General features: G+C 50.9%; 1 long non-coding RNA gene across 1 annotated transcript in view; it reads left to right on the top strand.

Annotated features, from left to right (window-relative positions):
* Positions 1 to 24,427, top strand: part of LOC141276419 (uncharacterized) — a 40,845-nt gene extending 16,418 nt beyond the window's left edge. The window contains exon 3 of the long non-coding RNA XR_012325920.1: positions 24,293 to 24,427. This is a non-coding gene — a long non-coding RNA (uncharacterized lncRNA). The remainder of the gene's footprint in view (positions 1 to 24,292) is intronic.
* The last annotated feature ends 1,123 nt before the right edge of the window (positions 24,428 to 25,550 follow it).

Here is a 25,550-nt window from a genome sequence, read left to right on the forward strand (position 1 = left end):
GAATGATTTCAAGAATGAGGCATGAGAGGTGGGGTCAGGAAGGGGACAATGCCCGGCACATGAGGCTTAGAACCTGAGTAAGGGTCACCTGGGAGCCTGACAGGAGGTGCCGACCTCAGCATCCCCAGCATCTGCCGCTGGTGGGTGAGGCTGGCAGGTGAGGCCGGGGGAACGTTCATGGGATGTCCTTTGTGATTTAGCACGAATCATAGCTAATATGTTAGAGCGGGGCTCCTAAGGGTATTAAGGGATCTGTGCGACTAAGCACACGATGTGTAACATTGTGACTCTGGGCACAGAAATTGTTTAATGGCTCAGGAAAACACCATGTGTATCACACATGTCATTTACATTGTTTGCCCTTTAAGTGTCCTTCAGAGTTGACACAGATACATTACAACCCCCTTGAAAACAAAATCCACAAATAAGGTTGACATAAGGAAAGTTTATTTGGCAACAGAGCTAGAGGGATGGAGAGGGGCTGCATGAAACGTTTCCTTGCAAGGACTTAAAAAAATAAAATCCGTGTACCATGCAATCTCACCAAAAAGGAAGAACTTTCCTTCAGCCGGAGAATCTTCAGGTTCTCAGTTACCACATGTGATGGTTCAAGTGCGAAGATGGTTGTTAAGAAGGATCTTGGCTGGACACAGCTGCCGATGACGCACTTGAAACCGTCTGCTTCGGCTGCGAGATGCAGGTATTCGCAGCCCCTCCCCTCCTCCCAGACAGCCCACAAGGATGCCATGGGGACGTCACCCTGCACCTCCATGGAACATTTGTTCACAAGGATTTGCTGGATGTACAAGGTGTGTGTAGGTGTATGTGCTGGGCGTACATGGGCATTCATTCACTCCCCACGCGTCCAGCGGACGCAGATGAAGTGCTAAGGGCGATGATTACACTGCCGATGGACCCCTGGTCCCTGAACACACAGGCCGCTGAGGCCGGATCAACCCAGAAACCAGGGCAAATGCAGTGAGACTGAAATGGCAACACCTGTACAGGTCACCAGCTGTGATCAGCTCATACTGCAGACAGGGCACCCAGCAAAGTTCACCCAAGGCTGCATTTCACACACACAATCACTCACACGCTTTCAGACTCACAGTAGTAACAACAGCCAGGTTTAGCCGTCTTCGTGCTCCCTCCCCTACGACCTCCCTCGGAACAGACCTCCTTGTTCCTTCTCGCGTCTCCAGGCTCTGCCCGTCATCCACTGAGTAGGTCCTATGCTTCTGGAGAATAAGCAGGTCACCCTGGCCCTGCAGATGCTCCACTCTGAGCCCAAAGGCGTCTTCCTTTTCACCAAAGCCCATTAGCTTCCTGTTGGGAGTTTTCTGTCTTTGGAGCTCCTGTGGGTCCAAAGTCCTATCTATTCCTCAGCGATAACCATGTTCATCCTTAACAATTCGTATTTCCCTCCATTCGTAAATTCAACTTTGAACCTTCCTTCAGGTGGTAAACTTCCCATTTTGTAACAGTAGGAAATGGAGATTCCAACTAACTGACATGTATGGAACCAAGAGTTTGTGGATAAGCATGTGAAGATCATGTATAGATTTTCGTCAAATATCACTGTGGTACCGTGAGGATAAAATGCTACAATATTTGTGAGAGAGAGAGCCGTGAACCACAGAACGTTCCCCGATGATTACTTATTAACATTAGGACAAATGCGCCCAGTGAAACATTGTCCTTTCAACAGGTATTCACTGGCCACCGGCCGCGAGCAGGTACCGGGGCTATAAGGATGAAGGGGTCTCACGAAGCAGAAACTCACATACTGAGCGCAGGTCACCGGGCGGGGTGCGGGGTGGTTGGCTCGGCACACAGCACTGTGGGTCGGGGCATCACAAAAGGTGCGTCTAGTGGAGGAGATTGGACCCAGCAGAAAGGTGGAGACAGTGACGCTTAAGCATCAGCCCTGAATAAGAAGGAATCAGGGAAGAGAGGGCGGGGGAAAGTGTGCGGCCATTGGAAACCTGGTGTTTCCTGCGGAGGAGGTCTGTCTGAGGGGGAGGTTGGCCTCGTCACAAATGACCCTGCGGGACATGTCGGGGGTTGGACTTTGTTCTGAAGGCTGCGGGACCATACACGTGGTCATCCTTGTGACTGATGCCACGCAGGTAAATCGGCAAGTAAGAGATGCATCTGGCGGCAAGGCCACCCACTAGGCTACACGCAGGAACACAGGCGATAAATACGGCCCCCGACCAAGACAGCAGGCGCGAGGGACAGGATGGGCGGCTGGAGAGATGCAGGGAGCCAAACCAGCCTGGACAGGCCACTGGGGAACCGGGGACAGAGGGGGGATGGAAGAGGGGGAGCAGGCAGGGGTCCACGTCCCGGGCTGGGACCGCAGCTCAGGTGGGGGAGCCACTCACGGGGCTGGGCGGAAGGCCGGCTGGTCACACGTGGGCAGGAAGACCCCGCTCAGCCAAGGTCACACTTCAAGGTTACAAAGTTTAACCTTAGGTTGAAAAGCATCTCAAAATTGTATACACGGAGTTCAAGTGCAATAAAATAATAGCATGATAAAAAGGGGCACATTCTCTGATCAAGTGAGTCTTAAACAGCGCCGGCCCTTCTAACATTCCCGTAAGAGACGCGCATGTCATGAAATAATGCCATTTAATTCCGCAAACATGTTGAACCCCTAGGTCTGTTGCTCAGCAGATGTTCAGTGTTTGATTTCACTAAACCCACGCGGAGTGGCGAGGTCACTGAGGCCTAACCCAACTCCCAAGGACTTATCATCTCATAAGGGAAACAAGACAAATGGGCAGAATAATCGCTTTTCAGGGCTGTTGGGAATCAGTGCCGGGGTGAGGAGATGCACAGGGATTTAGGGACTCGACCACACCAGCATTTTTCATCACCTGAACCCCACTATTACTTGTCCCGGACAGGTGACCCCCTCCTTGTAGTTGGAGAAAGAGGTACTTTCGGGTCTCATAGCTGCAGTGACGGTCCCGCAGGCCTGCCAACCCCGTTCTGTGCCAGGACGGGGAGAGCCACTGGGGACAGGATGGGGCAGCTCCAGTTCCCGTGGAGCGTGCAGTCGAGGGACGGGGCCCACAGAAAACAAGCAAACACACAGAAGGTGACTGCAAGTTGCAGTAAGTCTACTGAGCAGGGGACAGGTAGTGGGTGGAGAAGATGAAGCGCTGCCCCATCCACTCTCACAGGGTGGTTTGGAAACTCCTCTGCTGGGAAGACGGCGGTGAGGCTGGGCAGATAGTAGAGGAGAGACTGAGAAAAGTGGGGAGACTTTCAGGCAGAGGGTACCACAGAGACGGGTCAGGACTGTACCAGCTCGTTTGGGGAACACAGAGAAGATGCTGGAGCCCAGTGGACGCGGGGCAGCGTGGGGTAAAGCAGGTCAGGGGCTGCAGAGGAGCCTTTCCATGCTGCCTTGTCACAGTCAGAAGGGGTCTGACGTCTTAAGGCAATGGAAAACCACTGGTGGGTTCCAAACAAGGCAAAGCCCAGAATGTATTTATATCTCAAATTTGGTACTTAAACAGACTGGAGGTTTGATTGCCAAGGGGCAGGAAGGGAGAGGAGAAGACAATTAGATTATTTCATTGGTCAGGTGAGAGATTATGTAACTTGGACTAAGTGTGTTGATGCAGAGAAAATGATTGAAGATGTGTTTTGGAGATAGAATCGTAAAAACTTGTAGATATGGGGCTTTGAGAGGAACGGAGGAATGAATAGTGACCCTGTTGCTGATGTGAACAGGCATGTGGACAGATTCTGTTACCTGGATACAGACGGCGTCAGGGAGAGAAGCTGGGGTAGGAATGAGGAGCTCCATTCCGGGCCCGAGAAATTTTGGATCAGACATCACGTTCAGGGTATACATCTAAGTGTCTGAGTGTTGGTATTGTGTTGAAACTAACGTTCTTTTCTGAGCTAAATTCCCCTCAGTGTTTGTAGGACTTTTAGAAATCATAGAGAACTTAATTAGCTTTAATCTTTCTATCACATTTTTAAAATGAGGGGAATTGAGCGGCTTATCTGCGGTTATCCAGGTACATAAGGAGAGCCAGGACCAGCCCAGGCTCGTGTCTCCCACCCTGTGTGCTCCCCACTCAGGCACTGAGAACACAGGTGCATTCGTCTGTCGGGACTAAACCCACACTCTGCGTAACCCTCCTCGCTTCCACGATGTGACTGTGAATGGAACTGCAGATGCGACACTGAGTCCAGGGCGCACAGCGCACCGCCCACCATGGGCCGCCAAGCTGGTCAAGTCACTGAGTCTTTCCAGACATTCCGAATGGGGGACAAAGCAGCCAGGACGGTGAATCATCTTCATCCCATAGATCCCCCCACTACCTGCCATCTCTGTTAGAATTTAGTGGCTTAAAACCGCATTTCTGTAGCCAGGTGAAACCTAGAATATTTTAAAATGCTGATTCCTGGTGTCTCCTTCACATATTGAAAAACGAGGCTGTTTTTCTCTCGATATCAAAGTGCTTTTCACTCAGCACCTCCGCACTGAGATTGGCCTCGAGGCCTCGGCGTCCGGGGCAGAGTCCTGTCTTGCTGCCCTGGGACAGAGGGATGAAGGGATGCACGGCCCTTCTTTCTGTACCGGCCACTGCACCCTGGAAGATTCGCCGAATCTGAGTCCCCCACCTGTTCCTAGCGGTTTTTAAAAAGGTGATTAATTGGATCCGACTTGACTCAGTCTTGAGCGTCCCCCCCCAAGGCCTCCCCCCGCCCCCCCCGCGTCTGCTGCTGCATCTCTTCAACATGAGCATCACAGCTGCGAAGGCATCATGACGGTAACCCCACAGGCCCGCGGTGCCCCAGAGCTCAGTGATGCCGACAGGCCCCGTCTCTAGAAGCCGCGGAAACATAAGATTAACCTGTAAAGCTCGGGGCTTGTTTGTTGGAAATTAGTAGCCACACTGTTTATTGGAGCTGGCGATGCAAGGTCCATCATTTCGAAGTCAGTCCTACAAATACTTAATACAAAACCAAAGTATTCGAGAAATAGCTACATCCTCGCAACGTGAGACACTAGAAACGAATGCTTTTGTCAGAATTCAATAAAGACGCTATAAATCCGATTCAGCTTCGAAAAGTGAAAACGTTGGGGCCATAAGCACCAAACCGTGTAGTCCCTCTGGTTGGAAGTCGAAACAGAGACGTAGCTTAAGGCCGGCCAAATATCTAACTAAAATGATACATAAATCATCCCGGTTCAGACTGTGCCATGGTCCCCATTAACTTACAGGATCCTTTCAGGGACATTATTACAAGTTCATGAACTTTTACCTCAATATACTTTGGAGGAAACCTACATTTGTAACTCCTGCATAATGTCTAAGGATATACATTCAGCTCACAAATAACTTTCTAATAAAGCTGAGAAGAAAATATCTTAAACTGGCATGTTTGTTGAAATTATAGTTAAGCCAATTGCTTCCTCTTATTCATTTTCATGAATCTTAGCATCGAGAGCAAAGCCTGGCAAATAGCGGGCATTCCTTTTGTGTTTAGAGTAAAAGACACGCGGATGAGCAGGTGAACACGATAGGTTAGGGTCAAAGGTGTTAGAAACAGAATATGAATCTGGATACTTTAAGACATGCTGAGGTGTTCGTGAGCTAATTGTTGCTGTAACTGGTACTCCACCAGAAGATAATTTGTTCTTGGTACCCTTCCTTAGAAGGGAAGAAGTGAGTAATTCAAAAACCTTATGACATATGCAAATAAGCATGGTTAAGTGTTCGATAAGCAGTTAGTGAGATTGCGTGTATTTACTTTTCTCTAGTCTTACACCCAGAAACATGTGTTTGGCCAATATATATTGACACACGAAAAATTGTCAGAGGCCAATAATTTTCTAAATTAGATGCAGTTTCTCCAGTTGTCAGTTTTGAAGATAATTTATTAGATTTCTTTGTAATGAAATAGAACCTAGATTATTTTATGCACATGAAGGTAATTCCAACTCCAAATCATACGAAGCGTGGAGAACCGGTTAAGTGGATCTGTGACACATTTGCGTGTGTGTACCCGCGAGCACATCTGTGCATCTGTGCACATGCATGTGACATGGGCGTGGACATGCATGTGTCAGCTAGGCATTCATGTAATTTACTGTCACTTTAGTCTAAAGTGGAAACGGCTGACTTGGGTAATTACAGGTCTGTAAAAAATCACCTTTCTCCTTTTGGTACGTTTAGAACAGGGTCCTTCGCTCTGAGTTATTGAACACCTAGAAGCTTTTTCAAAAATTCTAGAATGCTAGTGTTGAAAAAGACTTTAAAAAACATCCGTTCTAGGGTCCCATTTTACAGATAAGGAAACTGAGGCTCAGAGGGACTTACTCAGAAGGAACCCATTTAATCACCCTCCTCTCAGGGGCGTCCTTACACACACGCCCCATCACTCTGGCTCAGGTGCTCCTCTTCTGGGTTAATTAACGGTCTGGGTTTCACCTCCCATTAGACTGCAGGATCCTTGAAGGCTTAGGTGCTTTGCCCTGTGTCCCTGGTAGCTGGCCTGGGCTCCGGGAAGAGCTGAGGAAGGAAAGAAAGCAGGTTTCGTAGCAAACGCAAGGTTAGCAGCCGTGTCTCCAGACAAGGCCTTGTCTTCGTGTTACACCACCTGCCTTCCAAGAGCGTGTTTTGGAGTCATGATGCTAGCTTTTCTAAACTACACACAAAACATTCTTTCCGTTAAAAAAGTTCCCTAAAGTGTAGACCTTGGATAGAATCTGCCATTTCCGTGGTCCTGCCTGACCTTCCGTCTCTCTTCCTGCTCTTCACATGGCCTCCCTTTCATCACAGATTTACAGCCTCCCTTTCTGTTCATCACTTTCTGACCTTCACAGTGATTGGAGCTACTGGCCCTGTCACTCAGTCCCTTCGATTCTGCCCCATAAATTATCAGCCGCCAGTGGCCACCCAGGTGTGAAGCCCACGCCCCCTATGGGGCATCTGGATGGGCTCACACACCGGGCTCACCTCCCCGCCAGACCAAAGGTCTCGTTCTTCTTATTCTCCGAGAGGACGCTCTGTTATGGGCTGAGCGTCGCAATAGATTATTAGGAAAGGGTCTTCTTAACTAACCCAGTGTTATGACCCCAGATATGATAGAAACTCAGTTCTATCAGATGATGAGACTGGCTGCGAGGAAAGCAAGCAAAAGCCATCATGCCACTATTACCGTCTTCAGTTCCACATTTGCCGTGGCTCCTGAGCTCTAGACTAACCATCCGCTCAGCCGCCATTCGTGCGAGCCTCCTTCAGGAGCTCCCTGGGCACGGACACCCCTTCTCAGCCCGACCGTTTCAGCTCCGCAGTGACAGTCAGCAATGTCACCTACTTTGCCGTCGTCACAGCTAATGGGATCGCTGGGTTGGCGAGTTTGGACGCTTTGCTGGTTTTGCCACATTAAGTTTCTAAACAGCGTCGCTGGTGATTATTTCAAACCTCTCCTGTACATCGCATTCTTTCTTACCTTGTATTCCTAAGATATTAACACAGTCAACTCATATCTGACAGCTACTTTTTGTTATATAATCTTAACGACACTATTTTACAAGTTGACTCAGTTCACAGGAGTCTACTTAGTACTTCCTCCATATAAATGTAAAAATGTTCTGCTGGCTGTCACGTACAATAACTTCTGCACTTTCTACCAACCAAATTTTTGACCTTCCTCCGGCGATGACAGGAGAAGTCTGCATATACGTGTGGCTGTGCGTCGCCCCGTCCCTCCCTCCAGGGCCTTCGTCCTCTTTGCTCGGCTGGTCATGGCTGGGCCATTCCTGCTCGTGAAAAGCACTCACCATCCCAGTGTAAACTCACAAGGGCTGATCCTGCCCTTTCTAAGGGCGCAGGGATTGGGCTTCCTCAGCGCCCACCCACGGGGCTCAGCCAGCAGCAGAGCTCGGGGGAATGAGGGCACCGGGAGCGTGGGTGAGCAGGGGACAGCCAGCACCACACCTGCCCCAGCAGCAGGGCGGTACAGAGGCCACAGGGGGACCCAGAGGTCCCCACACCTACTGGCCTCGGGACAGGAGAGGCTGACATCCATGATTTAGCAGGCCCCCAGAAACCCACCCAACCCTCCTCAGGCCTGGTCAGGAGAACAACAGAGGGAACAGAGGTGATCTAACTGTCCCCTGCAGGGAGCCTGGAGAAATGCCAACTCCGAGTGACCAAGGGTGTGCGTGGTAGGGAAGGTAGGGACGAGACCCCTGCGTGGCTTTGTTCTATCCGTGAAACTGGAACTCAAGCACTAAAGCCTGATGCACAGCGTAGCTCACCGTGGTGCCCGGTAGGTGTCTGAGCACGAGGGCCTGTGTGCTGCCCCTGCTTTAACAGCCAGGGTGTGAGAAGACACCGCCCCCCAGCTGCCAGCCCCTCCGTTTCTCCCTGAAGCTCTGCCTGTCTTTGTCCTAATCAGGCATGTAACTGATCGGTTTAGATTTTTGTTTTGCTTCATGTGTCTTGTTCTGAATATCAGGTTTGAATATAATTGCCATAGGCCACGCTACCTTTTTAAAAAATGCATCCAGTATGCAGGTTTGGGAGCTGGGGGTGACATGAATGTTATATGTAAATTTATGGAAATGTATGCTAATGCCCCATTGCAGCCCGTGGGTGAGTGAAGTGGCTGTCACATCCTCACAGGTTAGGTCACCAGGGAGCCCCGAGCACTGCCAGCTCAGGACGACTGCAGCATATTTATGTCCCCGTTGAAAACAGTCCAATAGCTTTTCTCAAAAGATCTCACAATTCCCCCAGACTATTCCTGTTGATGAGAAAAATCACACTGGTGATCTTCCAAGTTATCTGTGCTTTCTTTTATATAGAAATCAGCCTACATGTTTCTTACATTTGCTGGTTTTTAAGTTGGTTTCAAGTCAGTAAATACCACTGGGCGCTTTTCGCTGTGAAACACCGTGCTGGGTAAATGCAATACAGCTCTCAAGTTCCAGGACCTCGCAGCTCAGTAGGCAGCACTGCAATGGAGCTGGAACTCGGATCTCCAGAGGGGGAATGTTCCACGTAACTGTCGGGTTGGGGGAAACACCCCAGGATTCTAAGCAGAAGGGGCTGCTCAGCTGTGCTCTGCTGAGCCCCACTTAGAGAGCCAGTAAAACCCTGTGCCCCTCACCCCACGTCATCCAGAGTGTCGGACCTTCCACGCATCTTATACGTGGGGTTTTTGCATAAGATTTAAAAAAGAAACATTTTCCTATGTGAAAGCCAGCAAGGCACACGGGATGGTTTAGACTCTAGAAGCTGATGAGGTAGCCCAGCACCGAGACGGCGCAGACCACGCTCAGGGGGCTGCAGTGGCAACAGGTAGAAGCTGATGAGGTAGCCCAGCACCGAGACGGTGCAGACCACGCTCAGGGGCTGCAGTGGCAACAGGTAGAAGCCAAAGGGGGAACGTCAGAGTCATCTCAGAGCTAAGACAGACTTCAAAGCCTTGCAACCGATTGAAAATTCGCATGGGAGCAAGGAGCGAGTAAATGGTGGTTTTCTGCTCAAAGAAAGGTGACTGAGAAGGTCCGGATGGCGTAGAAGGACCTGGGAGTCAGAATGGCTGGTTGGCAGAGAAAGAAACTAAGTCTGAGGAGCCCCTGGATGTCTGGGTGGGGGAATGGGGCAGACGCTTGAAATTCGGGCGAAATGTGGTAGAAAAACAGGCTCGGAGGTAAACCTTCCCGAGTTGTTTGATTAGAGGTAAAGGTTAAATTCCTGCCGTGAACGAAACCGCCAAGAATGAGACTAGAGGCTCAGGAACAGAACCTTGGGAAGGTCTTAACTTGGGGGCAGGAAGAGCAGCTTGAAAATTAAGAAGTGAATTGCATCAGACACAGAAAGAAGGGGTTTCTAGACCAGTAGGAGGACCCATCGTGTCCAGTGATGCCTGAGAAAGACCCCTGGATCTGGTAGGTTTAAGAAGATCACCTCAGGAAGAGCAGACAGGAGATGCAGTATGTTAATGCTGAGATTACGGTCAAGATCAAGAATTCCAGAATTATTTGAAATTGGCTTTTGTTTTGAGGCAAATATTTTTAAATCGATGTAAAATATCTTCTCAGAAGAGAGTCCAAGTTTTCCAGACATGAGGACAGCAAGCTGGCGGTTTGCCCTGACACCTAAGGCAGCAGATCACGTTTAATCTTATCAGGGCTTTACAATTCTCTTCAAAGGAAGGTCTCACCTCAGGAAATACATTCCATGTTGATTCTGATGTTTGTGGTTGAAAGCGTCAGTTACCGTGAGTCTGGACGCTCCTCTGTGTCAGAGACCAGACGGTCCTAGAACCTCCGAGAAGGAGGGAAGACTCACTAGGAACTTTCTCAGCTTCCACTCCACCCAACTACTCGCTGCTCTGCTGTCCAGAAAAAGAACAAAAGAAAACCTGTGTCTTCGGGGCCGGAGACCCCACTCTGCCCAGCCCTTTACCAGATGGTGAAGGGGTAAGTGTCTCGCCTCCACCAGGTCCCTGAGCAGGTGTGGGAACCCCCTCCCACACCCTGAGGGTGCTAAGTACCACCCTCCACTGGAGAGGGCTTTATACAAGTGCCAGAACTGGTGAAAAACAGGTAAATTGTCCCATAGTTTTGCATGGGAGCACAAACAGACCTCAGGGCATGGAAAACCCTTAGGCAGTCCCCCGCAGCCCCGGGTGAAACGCCCCTCTTTTTACTGGCAGCCCGTGCACAGCTGAGAACCTGATGGGCCGCCCAGGGTGCTCGGGTGTGGTTCAGCCCCTCTCACGAAAGCAGCTGGGGTCCCAGGTCGGGCAGCTCCGCAGAGCACGGCCGGGGCCACAGAAGTGCCTCGGCCCCTGCCCTGTGCTTCCCTGCAAGGCCCCGCTGCTGCCCTTCTCCCCCCAACCTCCGGTGACCTGCACCTGCGCCCCGCTTCTCTCTCCACGCCACGACCCCTTCTTCCTCCGTCCTTCCTTCCGACACTCAGGGATTTACTGCAGACGTCACAATACCTGAGCACTGACTGATTTATCGTAATTTGGGGTTCCAGCTGCAGAGATCTTAACACCCCTTCCAGCCATGGGGAAGGCTCAGACTGACATACAGGGAAATGTGGAAAACAAAGGTGAAAAATGATATTCCAAGACTTACTATTCACTTGCCACATCCCGCTTTTCCACAGAGACAACTGGACAGTTTCTGGGCCCTGATCTGAAGGGAAAAGGGCAATTTGAAATTTTCCCAAAATGCCCCTCATCCTGGAAGGTGGAACCAGGGTGACGGGCCTCAAGGTTGGATGTGGCTATGACCCTCGACCTTCAGCTCCCTCCAAATAAACAGCCCCCAAAGGGATTGTCAGCAGTGTCTTTGAAGTAAGAGCCAGGAGTGGAGTGAGGAGGGTCAGCGCCTTCTTCCCTGGCTCTCAATGTTGTAAACACTTTATCCGCCAGGCTGGCCGGGGCAGAGCCTCTGAGAGGGCAGAGCAACGAGACGTGTGCATTTGCTCAGCGGCTTTGACAGTACTGGGCTTAAAGAACAAGATCACTGTCTCACAGTCTGGAGGATGGACTCACGCCGAGACCCCGCCGCGGGCAGGGGTGGCTCCTTTCGAGCCCCGGGGAGTTTGTGTCCTGGGCCCCTCCCCAGCTCCTGGGGGTTTGCTGGAGATCTTCCACATCCTTGGTTGGAGAAGCATCAACCGACCCCTGAATACCGGTCACAAGGCACTCTCCCTGCGTGTGTCTCTGCATCCCCAGTTCCCCGTTTTATAAGAACCCCAGCGATACTGGATGAGGGCCCACCCTATTCTGTATGACCTCATCCTCCTTTATTTAATCTGCAACGGCTCGGGTTACAAATAAGGTCACATTCTGAGGTCCGGGGGTTAGGATTTCAACCTATGACTTTTCCAGACACAACTCAACCCTAACAATTAGGTGGAGTGAAACAACATTTACAGGAACGACGGTAGCATTGCTTTCACAGCACAGGAAGCTGGTCCTACACAGCCGCGGAGGCTGTTTTCTCCTCCAGACGGTGGGGAAGTCTGCCCAGTCCTCGGCTGCGACAGTGAGCCCTGGCCGTGGGCCACGCGGGCTGCTCCGCCCCTCAGACGAGCTGCCAGGTCTCAGCAGCAGTCGCGCTTTAAGATGAAACATGCCTGGCGTGATCTGGTCACACATGGGTGGATGGTCCATCTTCTATCACATTTGACCGATGTGGCCATGTCAGCTTGCGGGCTGAAAAATGGTACTTCTGGATGGATAAGTAAGGATGAAGTTTGACCTTATTCATCAACACATTGCGTCTGGTTCTGACCCTACAGAAGCTCTGATTCCCCAGAGATTCTCCAGAGGGAAAGGAAAGATTGATGTGTCTCCTACTACAAGTTCTGTCACCTTTCACCTGGTTGAATTTGCATTTCTTCTTATAAAAAGTTATTTTAAATTAATGCTATGGAACTCTGAGTGTGACGAAGGAAAACTACTTTTGCATCAAATAGAGAGGATATTAACCAACCTAGAGCTTACACTGTCGTTTCAGACCACCTGGAGGTGGGTGTCAGAGCTCGTGGGGTGGGACAGGGGCTCTTACCTGTTTGGAGATAGAAGAATCCCAGCTCATACCCTGCAAAGGCCTCCCCCGACTTGGAGGGGCCCTGTGTGTTCTCAGTAGAGCTGTGTTGTGGAGTTTCGTGGCAGAGGCAAGCCCTGTTAAGCCAGTATTCAGAGGTTGCTCCGTTTACGGCCAAAGCACTGTGCAGAGTGCGTGAGTGAAGTTGGGACACCTGCGGGGCTGTCTGCCCTACGACCCTAAGCCCTGAGGTGGGGAGCCCAGCCCGCATCTGCTGACTCTCAGAAGTTTCTGGAAGTACAGTTTGGTGGCTGGCGTTCTACTGCACGAAGACGGAGCTTGTTCGTGGCAGGATCTCAGGATATTGACACCATCAAAGACACAAGTACAAGCCATATCGCCGGTCCCTCCATGGTCTAAGTGTCAGCAGGTGTCAGACCTGTGGGGAACGGCCTGTTTCCCAAGAGGAGGGACCCGGGCTGCTCTGGGCCGCACTCTGATTCCCAGATGGGGCACTGAGGGCCAGGCACGAGGGGCCTGTTCAGAACTTAACTGGATCACGTGCCCCCTCTTTGAATTCCAACCTCCTGTCATGCTCAGCACAGAAACGAGACCCGTTCTGTGGCATCAGGAGCCGTGAGGACCTGCCCTGCCTGTTTTGTCCCTTTAACCCCAAACTCTTTCTCTCCCTGGGCCTGTGCCCCCTCCCCCTCCATCCTCAACCAGCTACCTCTTCCCTCGGGTTTGACCGCACACACCCCCTAGAGAAGCAGGGTTCCCGACCTGCAAAGAGCCCTCTTGCTGCCCGAAACCCCGGCCACTTCCCTCCCGGGTGTCACCCCTTTGCCCGTTTCCCACCTCCACTCAGAACGCGCAGCGTTACTGCCGCACCGGGCAGACAGCTCACGGGCTCCCAAGCAGGGGGGTCACGGTCCCAGGGCGGCTGCTCCAGGCCATGGTGGTCCCTGGAACCAGGCACATCTTCAAACAGACTTGAGCTGTTTGTGTTTGGGGAGGATTTAGGAAAACATCCTGGGGTAAGTCTTTCACTCAGAGTCGGAAGGGCCGTCTTAATGAAAAGTAGAAGTTACACGAGGAAAGACTGGGTGTCACCCTGTCAACGTCTAAAACAGCCACAAACGAGCAAAAGGCCAGTGATAACCTGGGGAGAAGTATGTGCTGCGTGAATAACACAAGAAACATGAGTATTCGGAACACACAGAAGCATAACCAGAAAGGTACAGGAAACAGCTAAATCGCAGAAGAGGAGCGAGGAAGGCCGTCAGCTCGGGCTCAGCCACCTGGGAAACAAGCGGAGTTCGGTGACGCAGCTACTGCCGACGTGCTGGAAATGTCGCATCCGTACTTTTACTGGTTGTGAATGGATCTGACCGCTTCGAAGGGCAGCTTGCTGGTATCTGCTGAATTTTTAAATGTTGAGAAGTATCAGTCCACGTGCCTGAGGAGGAGACCAGACAAGGTTTAGCAGAGCATCAGTATCTGTTAGTGAAAAACAGGAAGCAATCCGAACGTATATCAAGACGTTTGATCGTTTCATGAATCGTGTGTAGCCATATTATGGAATAATTACCACTCATCATGAAATTTGACGTATAGCTTATTACACCCACGTGGAAATGTTTCCAACGGTAACTGAAAAAAAAAACTTTGTAGAAGAATGTGTCAGATGTGATCGAATTTATGTTTAAAAATGAGTAGTCCTATGCATTTACATATTTGGTAGGGCTGACCATGTCTAGGTAAATTGTGTGTTTGTGTGTCTGTGTTTAGATGAGCGTGTTACAGCAGACACAAGCAAAGCTATAAACATGTTTGTCTCCCTGGAAGGGCCTGAGACGGGAGGGAAAGTCTGGTGGCTAAAAAGGACGTGTTCCAAAATCCACCCCCGCCATCACAGGTATTATCAACATCTGTACTTATTTCTTGCCAGTATTTTTCGTTTCCATGGTGTTTCTGGTTAGGAGCATAGTATACCTGTCCTTTTGCAACCTAATATTTATTTCAACATTGCATCGTAAGCACTTCAAACAGTGCTACAATTCTTTTTCCGTGGGGAGAAAGGCTTGCAGTGATCGGGCACTGGTTCTGTGCTGGGCATCTTAGCCGTTACCTCATTTAAGTTTCCCACCACCTAACGGGCAGGAATTAGCCCACATCATGAAGGGAGCCTGGGACTCAGAGCAGTTGGGTGAACAGACCGAAGAACTGGCCGGCAGCTGGATCAGGGCAGAGACCAGGGCTGTTTGACAACAATCGACAGTCTCCCCCCTCACTCTGCAGTCGCCCCCCTCACTCTGCAGTCTCCCCCCTCACTCTGCAGTCTCCCCCCTCACTCTGCAGTCTCCCCCCTCACTCTGCAGTCTTCCTCCTCACTCCGCAGTCCCCCCCCTCACTCTGCAGTCTTCCTCCTCACTCCGCAGTCTCCCCCCCTCACTCTGCAGTCGCCCCCCTCACTCTGCAGTCTCCCCCCTCACTCTGCAGTCTCCCCCCTCACTCTGCAGTCGCCCCCCTCACTCTGCAGTCGCCCCCTCACTCTGCAGTCTCCCCCCTCACTCCGCAGTCTCCCCCCTCACTCTGCAGTCTCCTCCCTCACTCTGCAGTCGCCCCCTCACTCTGCAGTCTCCCCCCTCACTCTGCAGTCTCCCCCCTCACTCCGCAGTCTCCCCCCTCACTCTGCAGTCTCCCCCTCACTCTGCAGTCTCCCCCTCACTCTGCAGTCTCCTCCCTCACTCCGCAGTCGCCCCCCTCACTCTGCAGTCTCCCCCCTCACTCCGCAGTCGCCCCCCTCACTCTGCAGTCTCCCCCCTCACTCCGCAGTCTCCCCCCTCACTCTGCAGTCTCCCCCCTCACTCTGCAGTCGCCCCCTCACTCTGCAGTCTCCCCCCTCACTCTGCAGTCGCCCCCTCACTCTGCAGTCTCTCCCCCTCACTCTGCAGTCGCCCCCCTCACTCTGCAGTCGCCCCCTCACTCTGCAGTCTCCCCCCTCACTCTGCAGTCGCCCCCCTCACTCTGCAGTCGCCCCCTCACTCTGTAGTCTCCCCCCTCACTCTGCAGTCGCCCCCTCACTCTGCAGTCTCCCCCCTCACTCCGCAGTCTCCCCCCTCACTCTGCAGTCGCCCCCCTCACTCTGCAGTCGCCCCCTCACTCTGCAGTCTCCCCCCTCACTCTGCAGTCTCCCCCCTCACTCTCCAGTCGCCCCTCACTCTGCAGTCTCCCCCCTCACTCTGCAGTCTCCCCCCTCACTCTGGGAAGCGATGAATGAGGAACCCCGTCACCATCCGTGTTGCTGGGAATGAGGCTCCTTTCCATTTTCCACTCTCCTGCATGACGTGTGCGGTGCCGAGAAGGTGGGCAGTGAGTAGGAGGAAGAGGACCGCCTGTGCCAGGTGTGCTCGGGGAGCCGGGCCTCACCTGGTCGATGCGAAGGCTGAGGCCTGCTCCCCAAGGTGACTCAGAGCTGAGTCCTGGAGGCCTCGGAACTGAACAATAACCCGCTCGTCTCCCTCCTGAGACACCGGCTCAGCTCGAAGCCCCAGGTGCCCCCCCGCAGCGCTCCGGCTGCTCGAAATGGAGGGCGGCACAGCTGCTGGGGGCCTGTGGACTCAATTATCACCACCTCCTTTAAATCGTCATTTAAGCAGGGAGATGCTTTTTAATTGCCGTCTGTGTAGTGAAATCCATACCAAGACAACGAGGGTCTGCTTTAATTGGACGTAACCTGGCTGATAAGCGTAGAACGGCAGAGCTGAGACTGACAGGCCAGGGAATCAGACACTTTGGCCACGTAGAATGGTTGGTTCTATGCGGCTCCATGGTCTCACATCACGTAAATAAATACAGGTGTGTGTACGTATGTATACACGTGTGCATTCCACATTATCATTTTGCTCTTCTCATCCAGCAGGCCAGCTTCTCTCTCCTGATTCGAAGCATTACTTTCTTTTATTGTCTTTTAAACTCTGCCTTCACGCATGTCCCCCACCTCCCCTGGAAGCTGCCTTGCCCATCAGCAGCTGAAATAGCCGCACTAGGGGAGGCGCTGGATTTCCCTTATTTCTCTCCTGTGCCCCCAAGGAATGGCCCCGCTGGGTGCCCTGCAGGACGCAGACAGCCCCTGCAGCTGTGGGGCCCTGCAGTGGGTGTCCTGCTTGTCCTGGTCCTAAATTCCCAACAGGCTTGTGTCAGGGCTTAAGAGGCAGGAGGAAGAAGTTCCCTGCTTGTCTGTCCAAGCTCTCGGAGAGCCCTCCTGGCCAGCCTACCCCAGGGGCCGCCCCTGCCCTCCCCAGCCCCTCCCCCTGACATCCCGCACACCCAGGATCGGACTCTCTCTCCTGTCTTGGCTCTAGGTCCCCTGAGCAATGTCCCTGCTGTGTCCCCAGCGCCCGACAGACACCTGACTCGGACGCAGTCTCCACCCCTAATTGCTGAGGGAGCAAAGTCACTTAATCCTTCCCAGGCTTCATCTGAACCACAACCAGTGTAAGTGCTGCTTTCTGAGTCGGCCTCTCATCGGAGGATGTGGTGCGTGTCTCTCCACGTCACCAGCCTTTCGTCCACTGTTGTAATTCTTTCTCTCATTCTGGCATCATCTGACTGCGGTGACCACACGGGTGCTGGTACCCCAGCGGGGCTGCTCCACCCTCGTCTGGGTGAGGTGTCATCTGTAGGAGAGGCTAAGGACTAAGGGCTACTTCACAGGACTGTGGAGAGGAAGGGGCGGTTAAATGTCAGGAAGGAGGGGCCCGGGATGCAGCGGCTCCCCCAGTGCAGGAGGGACGCGAGGCCCCGCTCCCCCAGGGCAGGAGGGACGGAACCTCCACAGGACCAGCCACAGCCTCCCGCCTCCCCCGCTCCAGCCAGGGTCCCCTGGGTCCTGCAGAGCTGCACACCCTCCAGGATGACTCACCTTCCCGGGGCCCCTTCAGCTGTGAAGAGCTGTGTGGGGATTAATTAAGTGACTGTGGGTAAGGAATGAACTTGGAGGTCTCCCACAAAAGGTGGCTCAGGAGGACATGGGCTGATTATTAAAGTATTAAATGCCCACTTTGCCGCTAGATAGAAGCAACTCAACTCTCCCAACTGCTCGGGCGGAAAACAGGATTCCTGCACATCCCGCCCCCAGGTGAAGAATGAAATAGCATCAGTTAGGAGGCACTGTACTTGCTGTCGAAGAACAGGGCGGCCGTCTGGTAGGGATCCGGGCCTGCTTCAACAGTTAGTTATTTACCAGGTAAATCTGGTGCATAGAGAAGAGATGTAGCGTCCAGTATCTCGGTCAGATGCTTCCATGGTGATGCCTTCAGCTAATACTGGCCAACCAGGTGGTCTACGTGGGGGGCGCTACACCACCGCACACCAGGGAGGGGCCGTGAGGACACTGCAGACACTGCAGGGACATTTCATGTTGCCACAATTCGGTCACCCACCCGGAGCTCGCTGGGAAAGAGGATCTCACCTTTCTCGTGAGCGTCCTCTCTCCTTTGTGAGAACGATCAAGCCGAGTGGGAGGGTAGCCTGCTTCCAAAGTGCTGCAGGGCACTGCCAGGCGCTGGCGCTGGGCGCCCTGCAGGTGGCCAGCTGGTCTGCCCAAGCCACAGGCACGCCAGGTCTCGGAAGGCAGCGTCACCTGCGCACCTCCCCGCTCGGCACGTGTGCGGGCTGGCGGCCCTGAGACCAAGGTCCCGGCCGGCTTCGCCACAACCAGCTGTGAGCTGGGCCCGACACAGCCCTTCCCCGGGCCTCAGGGGGAGTCCGATTGGCTTGCTCCCTCGCAGGGCTGGCACAGTCAGAATCCAACGTGTTGGCTGGCAACAGTCAGGTACACTATCAGGTGCTATCTGAGAAGCAGTGAACTGGGAGGACAGGGCTGGGAAAGGGGAGACCCCAGAATCATACCAGGGAAGCCTCACACCTTAAACCCAGGGAGAAAACGCCCCTGGGCCCGAGAGCATCCGGCCCCAGGCATGGAGGCAGGAATGGGGTGTGCTCCCTGGTGGCTCAGAAGGTCCGGCTGGTTCACTGATAACTCCTGAGTGTCGCCCCGGGGTGTCTTATGAATATTTTTAACAGCTTTATTAAGATATAATTCGCCTACCACGCATTTCACCCATTTACAGTGCACAGTTCAGTGGGTGTTCGTGTATTCACAGATAAGTGCAATTGTCACCACAGTCAACTTTAGAACATTTCCATCACTTTGAAAAGTGACCCCATGGACTTCAGCTTTCCCACCCCACTTCCCACCCTACCCTCTTAGTCCTTAGTCCTAGAAAACTACTAATCTGCGTTCTGTCTCCATAAACTTCCGATTCGGGACACAGCATACAAATGGGATCACGTAATATGTGATCTTTATCGACCTGATTCTTACACTCAGCGTAACGTGCTCGAGGCTCATCGATGTTGCAGCGGGTGCTGTTCCTGTTTATGACGGATCAATATTCCATATATGAAGAGACCACATTTTAGTTTCCATTCATCAGCTGATGGAAATTTAAATTGATTCCATATTTTTGAATATCATGAATACTGCTGCTGAGTACATACTTGTACAAGCTTCTGTGTGTACTTGTTCATTTCTTACCGAAGAGTGGGATTATTGGGTCATGCAGTACCTTTTTGACTCGTCATCTGAGGACCTGCCTGATTGTTTGCTGACGTGGCTGCGCCATTTGCATTTCCACCACCTGTGCGTGAGGGTTCTGATTTCTCCGCGTTTCCCCGACACTTGTTATTACCTGACTTTCTGAGTCTACCCATCCTCGTGGGTATCGAGTGGTATCTCATCGTGGTACTGATTTGCAATTCTCTGATGATTGATGATGTCAAGGAGTGTCTTGTCATGTGCTTATTGCTATCTGTATATCTTCTTTGGAGAAATGTTTATTCAGATTCTTTGCCCATTTTTAATTGAATTGTCTTTTTATTACAGAGTTATAAGAGTGCTTTATATATTCTGGATACAAGTCCCTTATCAGATTTATGATTTGCAGATATGTTTTCCCATTCTGTGGGTTGTCCTTTTCACTTTTTTCATGGTGTATTTTTAACGCAAAAGATTTTTTTTTAATTTGGATGAAGTCCAATTTACCTATTTTGTTGTTGCCGTAGTTGCTTGTGTTTTTGGTGTTATATCTGAGAATCATTTGCCAAATCCAAGGTCGTGAAGATTTACTCTTAGGTTTTCTTCTAAGTTCTTTATAGTTTTATCTCTTACATTTGGGCCTTTGATCCAAGTTGAGTTCATGCTGTAGTTGCTTGTGTTTTTGGTGTTATATCTGAGAATCATTTGCCAAATCCAAGGTCATGAAGATTTACTCTTAGGTTTTCTTCTAAGTTCTTTATAGTTTTATCTCTTACATTTGGGCCTTTGATCCAAGTTGAGTTCATTCTGTTACATGGTGTGAGACAGGGACTCCAATTCATTGTTTTGTGTGGGGATGTCCAGCACCATTTGTTGGAGAGGCTGTCCTTCCCCTTTGAATGGTCTTGGCGCCCTTGTGAAACTCGGCCGACAAAGATGCATGCGTTTATTTCTGGACTCACGATTCCATTCAACTTGTCTATGTGTCTATCCTGATGCTACTACCACACTATGTTGATTACTATTGTTTGTAGTACATTTTGAAATTGGAAAGTGTGCGTTCTGCTTTGTTTTGTGTGATGTTAGCTGTGGGTATATCTTCTGAGTATTAAAGGTTACAAAGCTCATAGATACCAGAGCTGGGATTCGATCCTTGTTCTTTCCATGGTACCTCATGCCTAGAAGGGACACCTGAGCCATTGTTGGGTATCTCCAGTGATGGGGAAGGTTCACTGCAGGAGCAACTCCATCCTGACCTTCCTGAAGACTCCAAGAGGTACCAGGACTTGACCCAGGGTAATGAACCTGCACGTAGAGAGGCAAGACAGGCCTGTGGCACCACCATGCCTTTCACCCTGAGCAGCATTAGGTCCTGGTCTAGAAGACAACACCCAACACCTCCAAGCCACCCAACACGGCTTCCACACAGCTGGGCAGAACCTCCCAAGAGAAAGCCAGCCTCCAGCCTACCTGACTCATAACTTCTGGGGTCACCTTGAGCCCCCCCGTTCCATTCTGAATGTCTTCACCTAGATCTGAAGAGCTGGACAGGGAAATGGGGTTTCGTGATTTCCTGCTGCCTCTACGTCCTCCCTGCTGGCACCTTCCACACAGAGAAGCAGCCACAGCGGTGGGAGGGATGGGAGAATCCAGTCAGGACTCCTGCCGGAATGGGCCTGACCGTGGCACATTCTCTGTTTTATGCTGTAAATACCCAAAATATGAAAGGAGGGGTTTTGCACCACTTCAAATAGAAGAGAAAGCGAACTGTTACAGTACCATGTAATAATGCAGTTTCTGTCTGAAATAAGAAAAGGTACAAAAGAGAAGACATGAATGGGCTGGGTGAATAAATAAATTTTGTGATAAAAAGAAACACAAGATGTCATAGGAGCACGAAGAGGGCACCTGAGCCAGCCTGGGGGTTGGGGTGCCCCTCAGCTTCTCCCAGAGGATGACAGGGACTGAGTCAAAGGGAGAGAAATGGTCCACCAGAGGCCTGGTCTTAAACCTCTTGTAAAGACAAATAATCACCAAAATAAATGCAAATGTATAACTGTGATAAAAAACAATTTGGGCGTATAAAATAGGATTCTTGAAATTTTAAAATACAATTGAAGAACTCAAAGATAAATTTGAAAAAACCTTCCAGAAGATAGAGAGGAAACAGAAAGAATGAAAACAAAAACAAAAGCCAAGCTCACTAGGATCAACTTATCAGTAGGACACATTAGACAACACAAATCCAGTTGGTGGACATTTTTTTAAAAAACACACAGTAAAGAAAATAAAAAGGGAGAAGTTATCAAAGAAAGGAGAAGCAACTTGTCAGCGACCAGCACGCTTCAGGTCGTGTGTGCACTGAGTGCTGAGCAGTAAGAGTGGAGAACGGATTCCCACAGCGACACATGAGCCCAGGGGGAGGGAGAACTGCTTCTGATGAGAGGTGGCATCAGACTGGCCTCAGCGGCAGAGGCCACGCTGGAGACCTGGCCTTCTAGTCTCGTGGAAGCAATTTACACTTAGGAAGTCCTGCCTGAGAGCGAAATAAAGACATTTCCTGACATGCAAGATCTCAGAGGGAAACTTTCCTGCAGGTTCTCATTCTGGGAAAAATGCCTGGGCTGAGTGTCAACAAGGCAGAGGAGAAGCCCAGGGAGGAGACTGTCAGGGGGTCTGGAAAATAAACAGCTCCTGTGCCCTGCATCTAGAGGGAGGAAGGGCAGACAGAGCCGTGTGAGGCCTGCTGGGCTCCTTCAACACCCAGCAGTCTCTCTTGCCTTCAGCCTCTCAATACAGATACTTGTAATGCACGTTTTTCAAAAGCAAATAAAAAAAAATAATAGGTCTGAGACCTTGATTTCCTGAAATAAATTTCCCAGAGGGAATTTCTGCCATTGAAAAAGAAACAGACTGGGTCCCAAAGAAGAGGGGTTCAGATCGGTTGTGAACCCTGGAACCACCTGTCAGGGTGCCTGACCCCCCTCGGCTGCTGGGCTGTGGGTGGGACTTGCCTGATCCCTGTGCTGCCCAGGGAGGGAACCTCTGTCTTTGTGCAATAAGTACTCTGCTCGGAGCCACCGGAAGCCGTCCTCGGATTAAATAACATCGATGTGCAGCTTTCAGGGGACACTTGGCTCTGTGGCATCTCCCACGGGCTCTGTAAGGGACGTGGTCTAACAACTTTGTTGTCACCAGAACACGAAACCCACAGGCGAGTGCGCCGCAGGTTTATGTGACAACTGTAGTCAATAGGAATCTCAAATCTAATTTAATTTATGCCGAGATCAGGAGTTGAACCATAATTAACAGTTTGCTTGTCATTCGTTCATATATAATTTAATTGTTTAATTTTTAAATAGTATGAGCTATTTATATGTATATTTCTGGATAATATTACTCACACTGAGTTGAATATTTGCTGTTTAAAACGTGCTTTTTATAGCTATAGTTTTATAAAATAATTTATTTTAAAAGGCCAGCATCTACATATGTCACCGTATCAAAACTGAGCGTGTTGTCAGTGTATTAACCTGTTTTCATTTGCGTTTTAGTACATTATGTTGTATTATCTCAATTACTGGGGTTTCTTTGATAAATTCAGAGATGGGTATGGAATTTCTATTTTACCCAAACGTACTGCTTTTTGTGTTTTTTCCTTCTGCTCTTTCATCCTTTCTCTTTTTCTTGACACCCCCTCAAAATTAGTTTTTGCATATTTAAGGTTGCAACTGTGTTGATCCTAACTCTGCGCTATTCTTTCTTTTATTCTTCCTTTGAACTTATGCAGGAATGTCTTACCTATCTTGTTTCATACCGAGTCACGCAAGTCTAGCTGAGTGCAGGCAGGCGAGCCCTCAGTAAATAGTGGTTGAGTTAATTAAAGGCGTCCCTATTTAGGGAGCTGTCTACATCATCATGGTTATAAATGAGAAACTGAAACTCAGAGATATTATGGAGGTATATTAATAAATAGATATACAGTGATAATAATATACAAACATACTACCATTTGCTGAGCATTTACGGTTAGCTAGATCCTTCTTGTATATTATCTACTTTAGATATTGAAAAATTCTAGGAAATAAATGCTTATGAACAACCAGCTCAGGTTATGAGGTAGTAAGTGGTAGTGCCTTTGTGACCCAAGTCCATCTGATTCCAAATCTTTTAACCATTAAACATTTTACTGGCTGGTTGGGTCACTTGTGTAACAAGCTGCTCAATTAGATCAAAAATTCCTCCTGTGCGGGTCCACAGGAGCGCTGTCTTCTTTTCTCTCTCTGTCTCTCCCTTCGTTTCTTTTTCTTTTTTCTTTTCTTTGTCTTCCTATCAACAAAGCTGTATTAACCAGCCCCTGGCTGCAGCACCTAAGACAAAGCAGGTGGTCTGGCTGCTCCAGAGTCACGAGGACTCGAGGGCTGAGCCCGGAGACAGATGAACTGGGAAAATTTAGGGGAAGTTATTAAATCCCAAGGAGGAGGTGGGGAGACATTCTTTGTTCTAAATGGCAAACGTGAAAAGCAGAAAGACAAATCTGGTCTAATTCCTTTCTCTTTCTGGGAATTTATGAGTTTGAATCTTCTGTGGTTTACGTCCTTGTGTTCCTAGCAAGACACACATGAGCAAACTCTTAGTCCTTGTCTGTGTGGAGCAAATCAGGCCTTGGGAAGATTAAGTGTTCAAGGAAAGGATTTACAGCTCAGCCCTAAGTGTGGATGGGAGCACACAGGGCAGCTGGTTCCCAGGTAACAGGACGGATGGCTGAGTTCCAAGGACAATGGACTCCCGCTCAATGCCTCCCGCTCCTTCTTATTTGACTCGACTATCTAATTTCCTCAGGTAGGGCAGAGTGTTCCACAGTCTGCGCAGCTGACTTGGCTGGCAGGGAACAAGTCTTCCCAGATGGAACCCAGGGAAGACCCTTTCTCGGAGACAAAGCAGCGGCCCCAAGTCCAGGAGAGAAATTCTCAAGGGCACCGTTGTATGTGGGGAGGACAGAAGATGTGGTCCCTGGAGAAAGCAGGAGGGTCCATGGTCACTGCCGAGGGCATGTTCTCTATTCACGCTGCTTCCTGGTGTCGTCGTGAAATCAATAGGGGGTTTACCCTGTGGTCCCTGTTTTGCAGATGGAGAAATCGAGGCACCGAGAAATTAAGTGACTTTGCCGCAGTCACAGGCTGGGGAGGACCCGGATTAGAACTTAGAGAGAACTTGACTCTGGGCCTGTGTCCTGCCCACAGAGTCACGCTGCCTCCGTTCCTAGGAGAGAAGACTTCCTGCAAGGTAACCCCCTGACCCCGCCCCACCAGCTGCGAGTGGTCCATGAGGAGGCTGTGCACTGCGCGTGCGTAGACCGCTGACAGCGCGGATGTCTGCCCTAGGCCGTTGTCGGCAAACTGCATCCTTCCGTGGTTACTACGGCTGTCCGCTCCCCGACCTCCGCGGCCCCGTCCCCCCAGGTGCCCTCGTCCCGCCCCGAAGTGTCTCCACGGCCTCCTCTTCAAGGCCTTTGTTTCATCCTCGTCTTCTCCTCTTTACGTATCTACCACCCCCGCCCCCCATGGGCTGACCAGCCCTATCCCAGGGGTTTAGAAAAGAGAGAGAAGCTCCCTTCAACCCTCCCCGAGCTCTTGTCTCACCCCTGGGCCCGTGAGGCCAGGCCTGGAGGGGCCCCTTTCGTGGCCTGTCCACTGCACGTCTGTGGGCCTCCGGCCTGTGGTCCCACCCTTCTCCTGGGACTTGTCTCAGAAATCCACCACCCGTCTCCTGAGACCAAGCCCAGGCCACATCAGGGGTCAGAGGGGTCACCAGCCCGGCATCCCACCGTCCCAGGGATGACACTTCCCCACACTGACCCGCGGCCACCTGACTACTTCCCAGTGTGGGCAGTGTCAGGAGAGCGGACTGCACGCAGTGCCCCCTCGCACCCCGGGGTCCCAACTCAATACTCCTTCCCCCCAACATCCTTCTAGAGCTTTCTCTCACTTTCTGTTATGTGCTGTTTCTTTAGCTTCTCTTCCTACCATTTGGGTGACTTTTCTTTTGCGGGTACATTTACTTCGATCTCTGAAAGCTCCTTGAGGTGAGGGGTGCGTCTCGTCTGGTGTTTTCCTCCTGCTGAGATGGACGCATGAGGTCGCAGGACCAGTCAGGACACAACGTCCCTCCTTACGTGGGCACGTGGGCACAGCACTCCACAGTTTAAAGAGCCCCAGGCGATCCTGAGTTTTCACACCCATCCGACCCTGCACTGAGCTCGCAGGAAGACACTCCTCTCACTGCGCAGTTTGTACAGACGACCAGCTGAGTCTTGAAGGGTGAAACTGTGCAGTAAGTGGGAGAAACTAAGTGCCAAGCCCAGCCCTTTCCCTCTAAAATTCATAT

The sequence above is a fragment of the Tursiops truncatus genome, chromosome 14 (assembly GCF_011762595.2).
Source record: "Tursiops truncatus isolate mTurTru1 chromosome 14, mTurTru1.mat.Y, whole genome shotgun sequence".
Lineage (NCBI taxonomy): Eukaryota > Metazoa > Chordata > Mammalia > Artiodactyla > Delphinidae > Tursiops > Tursiops truncatus.